Source organism: Bacillus rossius (genome assembly GCF_032445375.1).
Source record: "Bacillus rossius redtenbacheri isolate Brsri chromosome 4 unlocalized genomic scaffold, Brsri_v3 Brsri_v3_scf4_2, whole genome shotgun sequence".
NCBI lineage: Eukaryota > Metazoa > Arthropoda > Insecta > Phasmatodea > Bacillidae > Bacillus > Bacillus rossius.
The window spans coordinates 26,573,565-26,595,271 of record NW_026962011.1 but is presented as its reverse complement, the minus strand read 5'-3'; the positions used below and the strand labels follow the sequence as shown (position 1 = coordinate 26,595,271).

Genomic DNA, 21,707 nt, shown 5'->3' with positions numbered 1-21,707 from the left:
TATAGCTAATGAATTTACTGATCCGTGCCTCAATAGGCAATAGTCGTGGGTATGAGACCACCCTTCACAGAGAAAAAAAAGCGATCATATCATAACTTAAAACAATCTTCAAGGCCGATATTTTTTATGTATTTTCGAGACGTAACTTACGTTGTAATCCCGTAATTTTCTCCGCATCTCCTCGGCCTGTCTCATGAAGTAGCCTCGGGCCAACTTCAGGTGCTTCCACCGGACCCGAAGCCGGCCGTGGACTGGTCGACACCACGTGACCTCTCTGGACTCCAGAGGTCACATGCCGTGGAAGCGGCGGCAACCGCCGGTAAGGTTACACTTGGAGGTCAGCCCGTCTTAGCATTTACAAGCCGCTACCTTATGGGCAAGCCAGCTACTGTCACCGATCCTGAGTTGCTGCTTACAAACTTCTTCACGAACAAATCTCTTCATAGACTACTTATAAAAAAAAAAGGTGCGAGAATTAGCATCTAAGCTGGATAAAATATCCAATTATAACGTAGCAACCATTTCTGGCTAATGTTTTCACACGGTTTTTGCCGACTTCATTGTTTCAGCGCCGTCCGCAAGCGCCCAAATGATAATTAAACACGACGTGAATTTAATAATTAATACATTCATTATCCTCAGGGACTTTGCCCCCAGTATTTAATTCCTCTTCGCATGCGTTTTTTAAAGTTTCAAATAAGAAGCAGTATCAAGTAGATTCTTCCTGACTTTAAAACCATGTTTCGAGTACACTCAGCATGTTATTCCTCCATTCATTACTTTTTGTAGCTCTTGGTATACGGCATGGTAGGAGTAATTTCGGGAAAATGGAATGGAAGTTGACAAACGGAAATGTGTCACAAAGATGGCGGACCCGCAAAACCCGTATATAATCACTTTTGTAAACATTAGGGGATATACCAAACGTACTGGTGTGACAAATGAAATGTATGATAGTGAAACTACCCTGGAATACATAATACTATGTAAAATGGTTTAAACATTCATTAATATCGTTTAAGTATTTTCATTGAAACCATTTCGGTTATATTATGATTGTGGCGGTTGGAAGTATTTGACATCCTCCAGCGCATGCGCAGGTGGAGGTATGCGCCGCTACGGTTACGACCTCGCTGCATCTTGCCACGCGGGAAGCCTGCAACTCACTTAGCTATAACTCTCTCCCGTGCAGTTCTGAAGTGCACAAAAGTTCCCCACGCGCTCGTGCAACGTCAGGAGCAATTTTTTTAAATGTAAAAACGCGGATAAACCTTTTTTAAGGATACCCTCATTGATAGAATTTTCAAAAGAAAATTTATACATTTTCAGTGTAAATGAAGTAGAAAAAATAATTTCGGGATCTTTGGATGCACACGATGCACATGTTAGTTTTCAATAACATAAACATAATATACCTAATGAGTAGTAAAGTAATGTATACCTGTACACAGGTTCCAGGCTGTGGTGTCACCCGCCATCTTTGTTTCTGACGTTCCGGCGGCCATCTTGGATTACCTTGACTTTGACGTTGACCCCGGTGGCCATCTTGATTTGCTATCTTTAAATCGAGTGCCCCACTCACTAATGTTGCACTTTTCGTTACGCACGCCATCTTGAATGTGTATGATGTCATCATTGCACTGTTCTTTAAGCCCACCATCTTTGATTCTAAAACGTTGTAATTTTAGTTATAGCTGCCAACTTGAATTCTAATAACATACCCACCATCTTGGATCTGACATCACAACACTTTATTTTCATTCTGACATAATGTCCGCCAACTTGTATGTCACGGCCGCCATGTTTTCTTTTCTTTTCTACTGGAGGCCGACATTTTGTATTCCTCCATATTTGTTTCTTGTGTTTGTTCCTGGAGAGCGCCAGCATCCCTGTCTCATGCACATAAGGTCGATATTCCATTACCTAACAGTGCTTTAGTGGTGAAAAATTGAAAAAAAAAAAATTAAAATTTGAACATGTGCAGTGCGACCGGACGCTAGAGCGCATGCGCAGAGAACAGACTGGAGTAGGGGAAAAGGACGGAAGGCAGTACAGGCCACCAGGGAGGGGGCAATAAAAAGGAGAGGAGGAAGGAGGGAGGATTCTTGTTTAGCGATGACTTCACACTCATGTATTATTGCTGCCGGCACAAACCTACATTACTGTTGACACTAACACACTGACATAGTCTATATGCAACATGGCTTCTTATATAGTAATATACTGTCTTCACTGATATGTTTGCAATTTTTTCTGAACAGGGGGAGGTAAATCCACCCCCCTTGATTCTGCCACGGTGTAGGTACATATAAAAGAATCAAAAATTTATTTGGTATGAAACAAAACTGTTTCAGTAAGTCAAGAGAAGTTGATTGAAGTGGAAAACAGCAAATCACTGAATATCAAATTTGCAAGCCAAGGTTGCGTGAAAGTAAATGAAATTGCATTCAGAAAGATCCGGGTTCGAGTACTGAGCCATTTATAATTGTTTTCGTTTTCCACGCGTATCCTAAACCGCTTCAGGCAAATTCTGGGATGGTATCTTATAGTATAGGCCATTGCTGATTGATTCCCTAATTTTGCTGACTTGAATTTTATGGAAATGTAACTCGGCATTTAAGTCAATACAAACGGCGAAAGCTGATGAGCTCTAATGGAGCATAAACAGAATGAATGGGTGTGGTAACTAGAGCACCTCAAGAAAACTCAGCGTGGATTACAACTTCCGCCACACATCCCACTTGTTTATTAGATAGATTTCGAAGAAATACTACCTATTGTAACCGTTACCATGGTGCAACTTCTGGAAAAATTTTAAATAGTTGGTCGTTTCATGGTCCATAGACCCCAAAACCATATTCAACTCAAAATTACACACACACACACACACACACACACACACACACACACACACACACACACATATATATATATATATATATATATATATATATATATATATATATATACATTTTTTGGGCCTGATAACTGTAACAATTTTTCACAAAACACTTCCAAACTGATACATAAAATATATTAGTGGAAAATCTCATTCGAGTACGTTAATGGGCAATATCCGACGAAAGGGGTAGAAATGACGAAGTTTTACTGAAAAATATAAAAATTACTGTAATTCCCATAATATGGAAAATATGACATCTGTTTGAACGTAGTATAACCCGTAGGAGTAATACCAAAATCTTATGTATGAAATATTTTTGATATGACCAACCATAACTGCAAGGGGTTGACAAAACAAGGGTTGGAGGACAAAAAAATCATAACTCCCTTCGTAGACACAAAATCGTATTCGTACCAATTATGTATTAATCTTTTAATTTTTATCTAAAACTTTTGTCTGAAACAATTTTTAGTTAGTCAAAACATTGCTTCAATGGTGTCAAGAAAAGGGGATAGTGTTAAAAAAATATATAATTCCTATAGTAGGAACACTATCAAATCCGTTCAAATTGTTAGTAAACCTTATAATTTTTAACTGAGACTTGTCTGAAGAATTTTTGATAAGACGAGTTATTGTTATAGGCGGTTGCAAAAATAAAGCATATAATAAAAATTATATATTCCGTACCATGTAAACTATTCAATCCGTTCTGTTTTATTGTAAAACATAAGATTATTATCTACAACATTCGTCTTAAAAAATCTTTTATAAGACCAAACATTACTGCAAGGGGTGGAATAAACAGAGGTTGAATGACAAAAATTCATAAACTCTTTTTGTAGGCGTACCAAGGCGCACCATCAAATTCGTTCAGTTGTTTGTAAATATTATAATTTTTGTCTGAAACAAGGGGTTGAAAAAATTAAGGGGTTAAAATTTAAAAAAAAAATCCATAACTCCTTTAGCAGGTAAACTATCAAATCAGTTACAATTTACCTACATAAATCTGATAATTTTTATCTAAATCTTTTGTCTGAAACAATTTTTGATAATGCAAACCTTTACTACAAGGGGTTAAAAAAATTCGGTCTTGAAATAAGAAAATAAATAAAACTTCCCTACCATGTACTCTAACGAATTAATGTTTATATTTGTTTAAATGTTTAAATATTGTTAAAAAAATTATCTGAAGTATACTTTAAACAACAAATCATTACTGCAATGGGTGGAAATAACAAGGGTAAAAAGACAAAAAAAAACGTTACTTTTTTAAATATATATACTATCAAAACCATTTAATTTATTGTAAAACTCCTAAACTGTATCTGAATATTTAAGCTCAAACAATTTTTGATGAAACGAACTTTTACCATAAAAACAGGGGTTAAAACTACGTAACAAATTTATATATATACTAGCTGTACCCTGCCACGCTTCGCTGTGGCACATTGTGATTGAATAGTTGAGAAATGAGAAACAAAACAAAGAATACATTTCATTTAAGTTTAATTTTGCAATACTTGTGGATATACAATATTTTTTTTGTTTTTCCACTGTATGCGTAGATATAAAGACTATCTGGTTTTCCGACTCGGGAACACGCAACATACAGTTGTCCATGTGAAAAGCAATCCGCATCTAAATCTAAACCACACAATTCTAAAGATTGACCTTGAACTTTATTGATTGTGATTGCAAATGCCAATCGAATTGGGAATTGTAATCTTTTAAATTGAAATGGTGTATCGGTCGGGATCATAGGTATTCGAGGAATGAGGACATCTTCACCTTGAAAAGCCCCCTTAAAATCGTTGCTTCCACTACGTTATTCATTAATTTCTTAACTGAAAGTCACGTGCCGTTGCAGAGTTTTGGCTGATTAATATTCCGCAAGAGGATAACTGGCACACCTATTTTCAATTTAAGTATATGTGGTGGTATCCCTGGCAGATCAAGTGAGTTTAAAAATTCCGTAGAACATATTAATTAAATTAAAAATTTTAAAAAAATATATAGGGTCTAAGGAGTTCAAAAAATGAATAGCCTAGAACCATCTACATGCAATCCCAAATCTAGTGGTGATAGACCCATACAAAACATAACCTCTGCTTACGATTGATGCAATTGTTGTTATTGGTGATAGAACATATTAATCAAATTAGAAATTTAAAAAAAGGTATAGGGTCTAAGTAGTTCAAAAAATGAATAGCCTAGAACCATCTACATGCAATCCCACATCAAGTGGTGATAGACCCATACAAAACATAACCTCTACTTACGATTTGGATAACGGCGCAGCACAATCGAGACACGATCACATTAAAGTACCTCATTCATATTGTATAATTAGTCCCATACCGGTACGCTTAGTCATTTTTTAAATATTGCACCTCACAATAAAAGCATTCTCATTGTATATAGCCATTTCCCGCTCGCTTTACTTGACGTAGTTTTTTTCCATTGCTAAGAGAAATCCTTTGGCATGGAGAAACGTTTCCATAACAGAAAATGCGTGTTTTTTGTTTTTATTGGTGAGAAAACACATTAATAAAATGGCGCAGTTACTTTTTCGCGGTGGCGGGTATGTTGATGACGTGAAAAGTATATAAAAACATTCCTTGATGCGGGTTGTATATAATGGTAAAATTTCAGCTCGATCGGTGCAGAACTTTTTGAGTTTTTGAAGCGTACACAAACCAACATAACATTTATATATATATTTATATATATATATATATATATATATAATTCATTGGTATTAATTTCGTCATAATTTATCAATAGCCATCTTAATATTACCTTAAACATTTGTACAAATAAAACAATTTTATGAACATTTATTTGTGCAGGGGATAACAATTAGTGTTTGGATGACAAAAATAATTGTGTAACTACCTTATTTATTCCTTATATTAGTAGGCATAATATGAACTTTGTTAAGACATTCAATGCTGGATGCTTTAAGTTACAAAACATTCAAAGTATTTTAATTGCATGGAATATTAATAAAATTTAAACGATCGTTTTTTGAATATTAGGGGTGGAACTCATTAATTATATATAGCCTAGTTAAGTTGGCCAGAGACATTTCTAATAAAAAAATTCATCAAAATCAGTCAAGTAGTTTGCGATTGAGCTGGAACAAAGAGACTGACAAAAAAATTTTAAAAACCATATATTTGAGTTTCCAATAACTTAAATAGCCCTTTCCAATAAAATGAAAAACAGAATGATGATCAAATGGTAGGTTATGTGGTTTTTCTTTTATTAATACTTAAGCTGGTTTTGTATAACAAATCTAACATTTTGTTTGTAGTGGATTCCATAAAATGTTAACACTTTTGATAATTTGCTAATTGTTTTCTTTTCCTTAGCAAGTACTGGTGTGATTCGCTTCCAGAAATTTAGATAGGTACTTGAAAATTGAATATTTTATTTATCAGTATGTTTAATACCATCGGCGTTATTTTAAATAATTTTACTTTAAATTTCGTGTCCGAGTTTCCTATTAAAAGTTTATTTGGAACATGAACAACACGATAACGCATGAATTTGCTCGTTAACGAGGTTAGATGTTTATACATCACTGGCGAGTACTGAAATACTCGCTACAATTTTTTTAATGTTCATATTTATGCAAACTGTACTTCAAGTAGCTACTATAACAAAGCCCTTTAAAGCATATAAGTGCATATCTGACCCGTTTCCCATGAAGTAAAAAAATACTAATGGGTGCACATCCTTACATACAAATACTCATTTGTATTATTAGGAGTGGGAGAACCACCCAAGGAAAAATAAAGTAACCAAACAAACAAAAACGTCGTAGCAGTACTGTAGTAAGGAGGGGGGAGGAGACGGAGGGATACTGTATCTCACGTCAACTCTATTAAGAATAGAAGAAGAGGGGAAGAGATCTACAAGCTACATTTCGCCTATCTCCTACTACACTACAAGAACATGAGCAGGTTATAAGAGTTATTTATGAAGTAGGTGTAGGGGAAAAAAAATGCTAGCACAATTTATCTACGAAATTATATTGGTGTGATATATAAATATCGGTTTAAGATTTGCGGGAGCTCTGTAAACATATTTTCTTCACCTTTAAACCTTGTCATGTACTTATTTAGTTGTGAATAATAATGTCGTAAGCAACGATATTGTAAATTATGTGATGGTCATAAAAGAAAAACATAAAACACAAAACAAATATTGGAAAATAGCCATTAGCCGAAATAACGAACCATTACTATACGAACCTCCAAAGTAATTTAGAGTACAAGTGATTGAAAATTGAAACTGCTTTGCGATTTTTTAGTTCAGAGTTTCGTTACTAACATGTATTTTTTAACGTCAAAAAAAATAAGAAAGGTATATGTTCTCACGGGAATTTTAGGAACAAAATATTCGATGCACAGTAATTGGCATAGTATAGGTACGTACAAGACGCATTTATCTTCAGTAAACAACCATCCAGTTCCAAGGTCACGGCTGGAAGTCCCACAGAGGTGACTGGGCGAGTGTTGCGCGAGTCAGTGCCCCCGCGTTGCCAGAGCGGGGCGGCCGCTCCGACGTGCCTATAGAGAGCCAGTCACAGCCCTGCATCGTGGGCTCATGACGCGGTAGCAATGGCACGGCCCACGAGCACCGCCTGAACATGTGTCGAGGTGTGGAGGTTGTGATGCTGGGAGACTCGTCGCCCCACGGGAGGAATGCCGCCTCCATTACGCCGGAATGCGGCAGTCCGGCCGCTGCAGCTCGTGTGAACGGGGGCTGGAGCCAGAGTCATCGTCACTCGACGTCACTCTGCGTCATCACCGTCACCCACGTACAGAGCTCAGGGCATCCCGTTTGCAGTGTGCCATTGCAAAGAGGTTATAGGGTAATGTGCTCAACAATTAAAGCCGTACCTTTTGTTGTTATTGTTCTTCAACATTATATTTCTCTTCATTTTATATGCATATTGTGTTACTAAATTCTTACTAAAGAGTCTTTAATACGTTTTATCATACATGAAGTTCCATTATTGTGAATTTGTGCATCAAGAAATTCTGTTTACGTACGGGAGACAGTTGGTTTAATATCAAAATTCTAACTTTTATGAAACTTTTAAATTATTATTACGAACATGTAAAAGTAATATTACTTGCTCATAAATTTAGGGTTTTTGCAATTAAGTGCAAAATAGAGTAAGAAATATTTTACGAGTGGCCATATTTCCTGTATGTTGATATCTGAGGTCTTCTTACTACAAGATTTGTAATTTCCTTTTTTCAAATCTGGTCGGCCATTATTTAGGATTTATAATTTTGGTGAGCTTAGAACCCACCGACATCAATGTCGTATTAAAATATTCTTCGTACCGCAGTTGATAATTCCAGTCGCATATTCCTCCGTAAATCATGTTTTGTATTTATTTTGGCCACATGCTTTATATTTTGTTTGTTTTTGTCAGGTGCGGTCCACGGCCCGGGCCACTGAGTGTCCACTGACTTCTGGAGAGGATGTCCCTCCTACCTGCTGCCACGGGAGACAGCGACGTCAACGACAGGAAGGCAAACAACATAAAGCATGCAGAATGAGCAGTGTGACTTCATTTCCACAGTCACTTTTCACTACGTTTCCACCTTTAGGACATTTCTATTCCGGCGTTCAAGAAAATAAACTTTCGTTCAAATAAATATATATATACAACTAAAATAATGATACATTTTAACAAGTGTAACTGTCTTTTTGTAACTAAAATAAGGGGCCCCTACTTACAATAATGTTGTGTTATCGTAACATGAAACAAGTAATATTTATACTCTATATTTTTGTTTAACACGCTTTGTTTTGTTTGTTTGGTTAATTAATTTTAAATAAGTATATGCTCATGACTCGTCTGAAATCAGTGTGGATAAATATATTTTATTTAATTAAAGTTTTATCGTTACTATTTTGATGGCATCCCTTTTGCATTTTATTGTTGTCATCTTATGTATTATGGCATTAAGTCGGCAGATGTTGTCTTACTGTTTTACCTGCGCTGAAGGATGAGGTATCGATACCTTCCCTGGAAAGTCTCTCTCTGCGATGGTAACCTAACCTGGTCAGAGAGAGGTGGCAGAGCAGACGAATTCAGTGTCCACACTTACTCATGATGCCCGTTACGAACAAGCAGGGTTTATGCAAAAGGTGAGGGATATACCCGGCGCCAGACTTCAGGCTGAGGAGCCGACCGCCAACTTGGACTGTGACGTCACGGCAGCCATATTGGATGACCTTGACCTTCAACATTTGCAAAAATTTGCCCAAAATCCGACAAAATTTCCAGTTTTTTGAGAGAAAAAAATTCTGCCAAAAATTACAAAAAATAAAAAAATCCCGATTTCGCGGGAAAAATTCCCGTTTTAGTCCTCAAAAATGCCATCGGCTTCGAAATTCCTAAAAACAGATAATAATCCATATCTGCAGCCTCTGAAAAACAGTTTCCAGGAATTAGGATGCCATGACTGCCATCTTGAATAATGACGACACCGTTGCAAATTTCCGTTACGGCCACCATCTTGAAAATCTTCATTTATTATCCAATTTTAATGAATGTGTGAAATTTCGTTAGATGTGCGTTGTTAAATCTGTAGTAGCTCTGGATATTTACTAGTCTAATAACCTATTTGTCTTGATAAATCATTTTCAGGGATACTTGGTCCTCTTAAGCGTAAAACATTTTATGTTAGTCTAATTTATTGTAATTGATTTTATGATACATTGGGTCTCTGTCTAGTATGAACCAATTGGAGCTAAGAATTAGTCATTTCACGCCGATGCAAAACTAAATGTTTATAGGACTGCTAATTTTTCCAAGTGTTCCTGTGGTAGAATAGAAATTATGTAATAAAATGTATTTTGTAAAGAACTTGTGGTGTTTTATTTCTCAAAACTGTCACTTTTGCGATATTTTTAATTAAATTTATTTTTAGCTTCGCCCAGGGAGCGAACCAAGGACAGGAATTATTGAGAGTTTTTTTGATGAATTTTGGAATTTTTCGCGAATTTCTAGTTTAATTATTATGAAATTTCGAGATGGCGGACATATCGGCTTATAGAAGGTTGGTTGGATGGGAACCTAATCGTCTTTTAGGTTTTGAACATGATTAATTGAAATGGTTATTTTTTACATAAAATTAATTAATTTTACATCGTCCAGGGATCGAACCAAGGACGGGAACTGATCGCATCTATCATATTGATTGCAATTTTTTTGGTGAATTTTGAAATTTGTCCTGCATTTCTAGCTAAATAATTGTGAATTACCAAGATAGCATCAAAATTTCAAGATGGCTTGTGCTACAGTAATAATATGATTACTGCACTCTAGCAGGTAAGAACTAAACTAACATGGCGTCAGTGCACTCTAGCAGACGAAAACAAGATGGCGGACGTGACGTCACACTAGCTGGATATATATATTTACCTTGACATTAGTGTTGGGAGGTCAGTCTGCCGGCGGCTTCCATGGAAGAAGGATGTATCGACTTTTTTTTTGCTCTTACCGGGTTCAAACAGATAACTTCGAGGTGTTAGTGCGTTTTGTAAATAGTATTTTTATTAAATTTGATTAACTAATTTTTTTTATCATTTTTAAAATTTCCCCCGATTTTCTAGAATAAAAACTACGTTTTTTTCAAGATGGCGGCCATACCAATATGTCAACCGGTGTTTTAATGAGTAAATTTTTTTATGAATTTTAGATTTTATTTCACTAAAATCGGATAATAAATAAATATTTTCAAGATGGCGGTCGTTACGGAAATTGCAACGGTGACTTCGTAATCATAGATGACGTCAGAGGCTTATCTGAGGCTGTAGACATGGATTCTTAAGCCTCAATAAGGAATGTGTGTACTTTCTAAGGCAAAAGTCTTTTGAGGTTTTTCTATTTCTAATTTTTGAATCTTTGAGGAATAAAACATGAATTTTTCTCTCGAAAAAGAGAAATTTTTAGGAATTTTGGGGTCATTTTGAGTTATTTTTAGTCATCTTGAGTCCAAAATGGCCGTTCTGACGTCATAATCTAAGATGTGGCTCGACACCACCACCACGACCCTGGGCCCTGTCCCAGGACATACATTTACATACTACTGTATATAATCACTGTAATTGTCTTATTTTGTGTTTCCGTGGTGATCACCGTAAACCAATTTTCTGTTATACTCATATGCGGGTTAAGGACTTTTAAGAGAAGGTTGATCATTCATAATTACGTTAATGTTTTGGTCTGCCATCTTGTATCTCACAAAATTAAAAATATAGTTGTTGACAGTTGTTGCAGTAGCAATAATATTTGTTATATGTGTTCGCAGTGCAAGCTTACCCAGAATCCTGGGAGATTCATTTCTCAAACTGAACTTTCGAAGCCCTAGCCATTGATTGTTTTATTTTTATGTTGTATTTATCCCTAATAAACGGTTCTTGCGTACCCCTGCCTCTAATTTCTTCAGCCGTTGCCTAACTATTAATAGCTGTCCGCAACAGTATTTTAGCTGATATCAAATTCTAACAGTGACTGCCCGCATGTACTTATTGCATGTCTTTAGTCGATGATAGTTCGCCGGCGCTTATATTGTATTTACAAGGTACAGCATACGTTAAGACATTTACAACAACACAAACAGGTTCAATCCGCCGAAAATTTACTGTATGTAATTGTTACAAAATATATGAATACACTACCACATCGTATATTTTGTACCATCGTAGCTCTCTTAATGTTGAATCCATAATCCACAATTGGTGAATTATTTGGTGAAGTATAGCGAAGTGTGGCAAAGTAGTGGTTGTTCAGTAAGTCTTACTAATACAAGAGATAAATTCATAAATTTAAAACAATTGCTACTTGATGAAGTAGCGATAGACCAAGCACTACGTATGCGTCCATATTCGTATTGCGAATAAGACTGGGGCATGCAGCCAAGATGGCGTGAATAAGCGGTAACCTTTATGTGGAGAAGCAAATTTAATAAATGTATGACGTTTTAAGCCAATTTACACTCACTGTACGTATTTTATAGAAATAAATATATGTATTCTTTATGTTCTCAAAAAGTGTATTAAGTACTATTCAAATTAATTTAGAGAAAATATTCCAAATGTTAACAATAGTGTAGTCGGAATCGTGTTGAGCACGCATGGATTCTAATTTCAGACAATAATTTAATTTTTGTGGGGTTTTAATTTACCTGTTATAAAACGTTATGTTTAAACTTTTAAATTCATTTTAAGATTAAAAAATTAATAATCCATGATAAATAATAGCAACATTTAAATATAAAAATAAGAATATAACAGTTTTTAAATATATTTATAGTTAAAAGTTGACGAATTAATTTATACTATTATTAATTTAATCGAGAAAGTGTGCTTACGTTTTACGAAAAATCTTTTTACAAATGGTTAATGTTAAAATCCATTATATTAGACTCACAAAATATAAAATGTATTTTAATACTTGTGAAGAAAAACTTCTAAAACTATTAATCGGTTTAGTCATTAAATTGTACATATTTTAATTTTTTAATAGGCATGGCTTAACGAAGTCACTTAAACCATTTACGTTGATTATTTCTCTTTATTTTATTAATGATGTGATTAAGTTAATAACGAAGTATATTCTGCATTATTTAAAAACATAGTGAAGTACTTCATCATGTATATTCTCAAAATAATCCAAAGTATTCTAAAAACTATTGTCAATATAAGCAATAAATGTAATATTCGCTTCAAAAACCCAATACAATATAGCATATTTGTATTTATGTGCAACTTTTTTTTCCAATTATCCGCTTCTGTCCAAAAAAAAACTCACTTTTAAAATAAAACAAAAATGTATTTACAAACCTATTTAGATCCTACACAGCATCTGCAACATAGCAAGATCAGTGTTGTCGACCAAAGCTCATTCTTGATGATGATCATCTTAAATCGACTGAATCCTTGATAATTACGTAGTAAATATTTTGCGACTGTGAATTTATAATAAATAACACTTGGGCAAGCATTACCTTATATTCATTCCTGTTACTATTGCTTAAAAATATTTTTTTAAGTACGATAACAAGGAATTCTTGTTTAAAAATTGCGTATATGATGACTACGTAGCGCTGTATACATCATATAAATTGTTGTGGAAGGAATTGTTGAATTAGCTTGTATAATATGCTATCATGCACAGGATAACAAAAAAAAACCCTTTTAAAAACGAACTACTCTCTGGTGAGATTTTGTCAAACTAATGAGCGTATTACGCGAAAACATGTGCGGTAAGTTCACAAAAATGTATTGTACGTATTTTGTAAAACAGATCTGATTCCGTCCCCAAAATCAACACCCACGACTGTTGCTGCCGAAGCAATGCACAGCTCGCTGTTGGCCGTGGTAGCGCGACAATGCGCGGGGCGGGGTGGGGGGGGGGGGGTGGACTCCGAGTAGCGCGGTCCCTGGCCTTCGCGCGCGTGTGCCGACCTCGTGTGGTGCCGCTGTTTGGAGAGGAGTCTCGCAATCTCGGGGTCCTGAGTTCGACACCCAAGACATGTGCTTCAAGTCCAGCCGAGTTCGTCTAGCCTCTATGTACATAAAGCGGGAGACAGGGAGCAGAAATCCCCAATTGTTGCCCAAAATAAAGCTGCTCCTGTCCACAGAAGAGAGGCGCACCCTCCTCGCACAAGCTGACACTTGTAACTTCCCTAAGCGACCAGCTGAGACCAGCTCGTCTCTGCTCGCACGCGAATTCTGGCAGTGATCGCCTGTCACTGAGCAACCACTGACGGACCTGGGCCAAGGTCGCTGGCGAGGCGACTCGACCAAGAGGCTGCAAGATCCTGGGCGTCATCTTTGACCTCCAACCTGGTCGCTGAGGTACGGCCGACATCCGTGCATGTTCTAGCCGGTCGAAAACATTCTTACGTTATATTATATTTAAATCATATTTCTTTCGAATGTGTTGTTTTACAGACCAGTGTGGTGCAGGAACGAATACAGTGTTGTATGTCTGTATGCAGACAGTGATCAGGCCCGAGGTCCACGAGCCGGACCCTCCCTTCCAGGATTCAAAACAATAATGAAACAAACGAAGACAGTTCCGAGAAAATAAAAAAAAACTATGTTTGAGATTGGTTGTGGATAACTGCGGTAGAGTGTAAGAGCACTTTAAAACTCGGAGACACATGACTGGAGCTGAAGAGGGCCTTGTGTGTTCCTGCTCGTAGCTGCCAGGTCGCCCCGCTCTCTCGACCATCAGGAGCCGGGTTGCGACGGCTTGGGCCCCGCTTGTGACACTCCTTGGCAGGACCGCAGCCAGGATCTGGTACTTATAATTATTTCATTAGAGAGTTTTCTTCATGATTGAATATTTAGAGAACAATGATAATTACATTAAAATCCGAGGAACGTGTAGACTTTTGGATTTCCGACGTTTACTCACAGAAATTGAAGTAATGATTTTGCTTGAGGATAATAAACTGAAAAATTTTATGCATAGGTTTTTACTTAATGGGTTTTGTAATTTTTTTCACAAGTCAATTGTTTGATTAATTTGCTAACACAAGTTATATGTGCATGTTTAGTTATGTTATTAAATTACACGAAAAACACATGTCGAGTTTTTATGAAACCCATACTTATAATAACAAATACAAACCAACTACTTGAAAACACAATACGTGCCGCTTCTATGTATAAGGCATGTCGGACTGTAGTGGAGAGGAAGTCATAACTGAAGCACACTAAAGATTAGAATGATCCCTTTGTAAACTTACGCAGCTAAGTTGTTATCTTCTCTTTCTGTCTTCCCTTGTTTTATATTGTTTTGAATCCTGGAAGGGAGGGTTCGGTGGGTGATTTCGTGCACGAACGATAGTCGTGGAGATCGCACAAGCGTGAATACTATTTTGTCGCGAATAAAATTGACGATACAAAACGGGCAGTGCTTTTTACAATGTGCGGTGCGGAATTGCATAATATGGTTTCCACAATCCATGGATGCTGTGTTGCTAGGGGGATGTGCTTACGAGGCTAGGCGACCATCTTGAGCCGAAGCCCAGTGAAATTGTGGAATGTTTGAAGTTTCTCCGCAGAGATCAACAAGAAGGAGAGACGATCGCCGTGCATGTGGCAGAGCTGGGGCGGTTGAGCACACACTGCAATCTCCCCACTTGGAGAGCATGTTGCGGGATGGGTTCGTGTGTGGAGCGAGGGACAGAGTGGTTTAACATGTTCTACTAGCTAAAGACAAGTTCATGTTTAAAGATGCGGTGGAAATTGCAATGGCGGCAGAGGCGACTGGGGAAAACATGGCAGACTTAAGAAGTGCTACGACTGAGCATCGGGGTGAAGAGATAAATATAATTTACACAGGACGAAGCCATGACTAAGGAATTACCCACAGGAACTAGAAGGTAAATTGAGAATTTAGCCACCAAAACGGGCACAGAGGCTGTTATTACACAGCATTGTTGGTGATGAAACGGAAACCACTTGGCAGATAAGTGCTAACATAGTAGGACAGATTGCCGATTTTGTAAGAACCGGGGGCATATTGATCATGCGTGCATCACGAAAAATAAATGCCAACCTGCTACGAACGCAACAGGGAAAGATCAGCCCCACAGAAAATTCCGTGAAGTGCAGCATTTGCAAACTGACACACCAGCAGACATTGTTGCATATACTTTATACAATATGCAATAAACAAATCGGCAGAAGTCTTTGTACATGAAAGTATACCTTGATGGAAGCCCCCTTATCATGATGAATCGATACTGGAGCAGGTCACTTCATTATAAGTTGGCAGACATTAAAATTTCTGTGGCCTCATCAGCCCCTCTTAAAATAGGTAACGATTGTGTTATTTTCTTGGTCTCAGGAACACTCGGAAGCATTAGGCGTGAAGGAGGTAGAAGTGAAAACAAAAGATGGGAGGATGGTATCACTTGGGCAAGGAAATGAGCCTAGCTTGATGGGTCGCAGGGGTGCCGGGAACTGTAGTCTTGTTTGGATGACATTTTAATAACAGGTAGTGATGCACAGGAACATTTTTACTTTTGATTATTTATATTTTCAAGGTTTCCTACGGGTTTTATCTTTTTATGCAAGAAGTATTCGTCTGAAATTTGCAAAACAAGTAATAAAATTATTTTCTTCCTTTCAACAACAAAAAAAAAAATATATATATATATATACATTCTGCTTTTAAAAAAGCATGCATACGGCTTCTTACACTTATTAAAACCATATTGCAAACAGTTACAGCTTCGACAGGTCTGTCAATATCTACAGGAAAGTTTTTTGTCTTATCAAAAACTACAATAGTTTTTTTTCTATAGTTAAAATTTAAAATTTATAACAGTCTTTTATAAATGATATGGTGAAATTGACACCAACAGGATTAGATGGTGGTTAATTATTTGGATGAATAGTTGGTGGTTTGGTTAGGAAAGGAACGTCTAGGCCCCGCGTGGGGTTCCCTGGGAAGAGGGGGAGGGGAAGGGGACCACTGGCTCCCCCACGCCGGCGCCGTGGCTCGCCTGTCCTTGTTTGGCCAGCAGGCCTGTGACGTCAGAGCAGAGCCGCGGCCTACACGGCGGCTGCAGGCCAGCGCTGGCTCGCGGTGTATGTACACCAGGCGGTGCTGTTCGTGTTAGTCTTGTGCGAGTGTGGACAGAGCCTCTCCGCCAACAGCAGTCTCCTGGATCAACTGCTTGCTTGTCATGTTCCACTGTGTTAAAATTACTAAATGCGTTACTGAGACGTCCAAGATTTGGTGGAATTTCGTCATTTCATTGATGATGCTTTCTTCGGTTCCATGGCTACGGGCTTTTGCATTGTTGACGCCCACTGCGTATCCATGGCAACGGCTTTTGCAGCGACAGTGGCGCACCCACGAGCAGTGATAATGTGTTCTGCCTGTAGACTGCCGTAGAGAAGCGTGGGTACTTCTGCTAGTATATAATTATATCTCTACATATCACATTTTTATGGACACGATAACTGCCACAATTTTGTACAAATCACTTTAAAACCGATACATATAATACAGTATTGAAAAAATCTGGGTCGAGTTCGTTAAAAGGCAAAATCGACTAAAGAAATAGAAATGGGAAATTTAAAAAAAATAAAAACAGAAAAATTACTATAACTTCCATAATATGATGAATAACGCATTTGTTTGAACGTATTTTGACACGTAGGAGTAGTGCCAAATCTTTTGTCTACATAATTTTTTAATACGACCAGCCATAACTAACTGTAAGGGGTTAAAAAAGCAATTGGAGGACAAAAAATGCATAACTTCCTTAGTAGGCACGCCATAAAATACGTTCGAAATGTTTGTAAAACTAATAATTTTTATCTAAAACTTTTGCCTAAACAATTTTTGATAAGACAAACGATTCTAGAATAGGGTTGATAAAACGAGGATTTGGAATAAAAATAATAATACCTATGTGCCATATAGACAATCGAATCCGTTCTTATTTATTTTAAACTTTCTAAATATTGCCTAAACCGTTTGTGTTAAGTAAATTTTAATGCAACCAATTATTTCTCCAAGGGGTGAAAATAACCTTTTAGTTTGTATATTATTAAATCCATCAAATTTTTTTATGAATATTCAAAACATTATCTAAACCTTTGGCTAAAATATTTTTGAAGAAAAGAACTGTTACCGTAAAAACAGGGGCTGAAAGTAAAAAGAATTGAAATCTTCTATACTATTAATTCGTTCGAATTTATTTTAAACCATTATAACATTATCTTAAATCCTTGGTGCAAAGCAAATTTTTGTATGCATTGAGTTAAACACATTCGAAATATACTCGCGGCATGGAATATATTAAAAAATGTTATCGATCATTTTGAAATATTGGATAAAATATAGGATATATTTTTCATTAAGTTCTTTAAATGTTTCAGAATTTTATAGAAGTTTCATTAAATTTTCTGGAATAAATAGGTACTTCGAAATCTACCTACGGCGGCCATATTGCAAACGCAGAGTCTGAGCTGACGGTGAAATATGTCGCGAATTTGCCGCAGCGGTCAGGACGAGTTATTAAGTGTTTGCAACTTTTGTTAAATGAAAACCACGCCAGCATGGATTACAACCTAATTGCAGCCTACTTGATGGACTTGTAACTGCAGACTTTCCTGTCGGCCTTTCCCCGTCTACCAGAAATCAACTTTCGGTGATCACTCTGCTACAATTCATAACAATTCAACATACGGTTGGGGTTTCGTGCAATTGCCATTCATCTTCCAACTTAAATTTCCTTTACTTATTCATGCTTTCTTTATTCATCTAGCTGAAAAGAACTCATTTTCTTGCTAGTATAAATTTTTCTAACTTTCCATGAATATATTATTTTTTTTAAACAACAAAGTAAATGTAGATATTTGTCAGATTTGATGCATTATCATGGTTGCAAGGACAGTTTCAAAGTTGCTAAAAGTGCCTCTGCGCGTGTGAATGTCTGCTGATTGGCTCACTTGGCTGTTCAGTAATTAAAACTGCATTTTTTTTAGAGAACTATAGGTGTATCAGAGTAGCAAGGCCATAGTTTCTTCTATAAAGACATACCACACAGTTCTGTTGATACAATATTATGTTTATCAGTATCTACATAGCATCAACAGCCATCAGAAACTGAATGAGTTAACAGTCCGTGTAACTTGTGTGTATTTGGTTCCTACAACCATAGTTTATACTCAATATTTCCAACCCACTTCGGGGAGGGATGTGAGCTGCTACAAGACATCCATTCCGTCTTCACGACGTCAAGAAGCCCTCAGGAGCGTCTTGCTAGGTAGATCTGTCTGCTCCGTGGCTAAGAAAAACACAGAAAAGTTCTAGGATTCACTTTGATTTTCTTTTCACTATGAACAAGTAAGTCCTCATTGAGAAGTAGAATGTGTTTGTATCTTGTGTTCACTCGCACGGGTAAGTAAGGTAGGCATGGGCAGTTTTGACACGAAAAAAATTTTGACGTAGATTTTAATACCAAAATATTTGTTTTTTTAGCAAAAAAAAAACTACGTAAGCGTACTAGGTAGCAAAATGTATTTTTCTCGGGTGATAATTTACTACCATAAAAGTTTTCATAAAATCGTAATTTTAAAGGCAGATATTCATATCTCGGTTTATTTTGTAAATCGACTCAATTCAATCGCAAGGGATTTTGGGTAAGGAGAAGAGGCAACCCCCTCCCTTCCCGGGCGATATACGTAGCAACTTCCACTTGGCAGGAGAACCTTCAAGCGCCGATGCCTGTTTTAATTGCCTAACAGCATTAGCAAGCCAAGATATTGGTCACTTCTTCAAAATACTTATTGCAGATTGGTGATTCATAACAGATTCATAACTTCCAGTAGCAACAAATCATAGTGCTGAGAGCCATACACTAGGTATGTTATGTTTGATAGGGTCAGCAGACGTGAAAAGCCGCCTCCTCCTCTCCAACAATGAAGAAATATCCACTTCCTCGGCCGTGACCCGAGCCGCTGCTCAGAGCCAAAGAAGCGGCGCTGCCGCCGACAGCTCGTGAAAAAGAGGCGAGGATCTGTTTCTTTCTGGTTCCTCCAGTCGCGCGGAACGGAGCCGCGGCCTCGCTCGCTTCTTGACTTCCCTGTCTTAACAGTCTTCAGAGCCCGGCCTCAGTGCACCAGCTCGCCTCGCTCAGTACAGTCCGCACCACCACGACAAACACCCTGAGCTGAGGCGGGAGCGCGTGGCGGTGCGCGGCTCAAAGGCTGCGCATCGCAACCACAAGCTGCTGGTTTGCAGAACGCAGCTATTTTGAACCTGCTCCGTCGCGAATTTAAAAATCATCATTTGACCCGTTTATATTGATAATGAGGTTGTTCAAACAAACACAAAGGCGCGAATAGAGAGCGTGTTAGCAAGGACCGTCTGGCTCTAGTCCGGCGCGGAGATCTGACGTCGACCAGTGGTAAGCCCCGAAAGAGACGAGAAAGAACGCTCGAGTCCACGGGAGACGAGTCATTCGCGCTGCGTCGCTCCACGGCGTCGCGGTATGCAGCAGCCTTTTGCAGTTCTAGCGAGCACACAGATGGGACTTCCGAGATTACCGCATCACTTTGGAACCGACTCAAGTCATAGGTGGTTGGGAATTTGGGAATCTCGTCGCAAACACTTACCACATCGGCGTGATACCTAAACGATCACGACTTCACATATGCCATCACATATGTATCCTCTTGCGTTTAAAGTAGGAGCTCCATTGTATATTCTTTGGCTGACTTTTGCAATGGGGAAGCTTGACTTAAAACACGGCAACGGCGTATGTCCCAAATTATGTTTTAAATTAAAAACATTGTAGGCCTATGCGATTTATACGTAAGCACACAAACATATACGTACGTATTTTTTGTGAGCTGAATGGTTTGTTCCTGTAAATTCAGAGACAAAGGTCTTAGGTCCAAGAATAATTTCACACAACATCTTCTGAAGATGGTTTTGATGCTTCATGTTTAAAGACTTTTATTTTATAACCATAAAACCAACATTTCAAACTATGTGAGTGTAAGTTTCATTAGGTTCACACACAAACATTATGTTATGAAAACAGAAACACAAACGAAACACGGACTTACATTTTGACATTTTATGACCTAAACCATAGTTGACTAAAGGATGAGGTGTGGCCTTTGTTACTTTAAAATTCGATTGTTTTTAGGCAACATCCGTTCGCCCCGACTATCCAGGATCACTGGTTGATGGACAGAGAACCGGACGAAGAAAGGTGGCGCGGTGGTATCGTAGCTGACCAGCCATTGGCCCGTCGCACCAACTCGCGGTTAGGAATTTTATATTTAACTCATAGCCCCTGAAGCGTAGATGCTGGACCAAGGGTTTTGCAATGGCAGATTTGATCATTTCGCTAGCTGCCGACAGCCTTCACTGGCGACAGGCGACCTCCCACCCTGTCCCTTCTGGAGCGAGACCCGATGCGCCAGCTCGCGATTAATCAACGTCATTTACTACATACAATAATTGTTTTCTCATATGCGCTTAACACAGTCTTCCTTTCCTTAGTTTTAAGCACGCGTACTGACTGGCAGCTATTGGGCGAAAGTACTGTCGTGCACCGCCAGGGGCGCATGCACCACTGGTACCACCCAGACGCGCACCAGCACCAGTGAGCACCACAAGGCCCGAGCTCCCGACCCCAGCTTGGTTGAAACTTTCTGCCCAGAAAAACTCTTCGTCCTGGACAGTCCTTCTTGTCCTGTGATATAGTCAGTGTATTTGTTTTGTGTGGAAAAATGATATAAAATTTGGTCTCGTTTTTCTCTCTTTTTTTTTGTGGGGGAAAGCAACATAGTTAGGACTCTCTCTTTTCGCCTCTTGTCTCTCTATGTTTTGGGACTGATTCTCTCCATATGCATGAACATCAGCTCCATGAAGTCTTGGAAATCAGCTCCGTGAAGATTTCGACCTTCACATTCACCAGCCACCATCGACGACATCCAAGAACCTATTCTGGTACCAGTAACTACCTCAGCAACTCTGGCTCTAGCATGTACCCTCGTCCGCTTGCTTTATTACTTCGGCTTCTAGACCCATGGAGACAACTAGCAGGTGAAGAAGTGACTTGAGACTGACCATCCCAAGACTGTTCATCACCAGCAAGAAGACACCTCCTGCAGTGGGGAGAAGGATGTGACCGTTTGTTTGCTCACGAGACGTTTCATGTTTAAATTCTACATGGTAAAACATTAAGGACATTGAGAGAAAACACATGACCTTAAC

General features: G+C 38.0%; 1 protein-coding gene across 1 annotated transcript in view; it reads right to left on the bottom strand.

Moving 5' to 3' along the window:
- The window catches only part of LOC134542431 (hillarin), a 174,144-nt gene that overhangs the window by 105,340 nt on the left and 47,097 nt on the right, over positions 1-21,707 (bottom strand). The gene's annotated exons all lie outside the window — the stretch shown is intronic.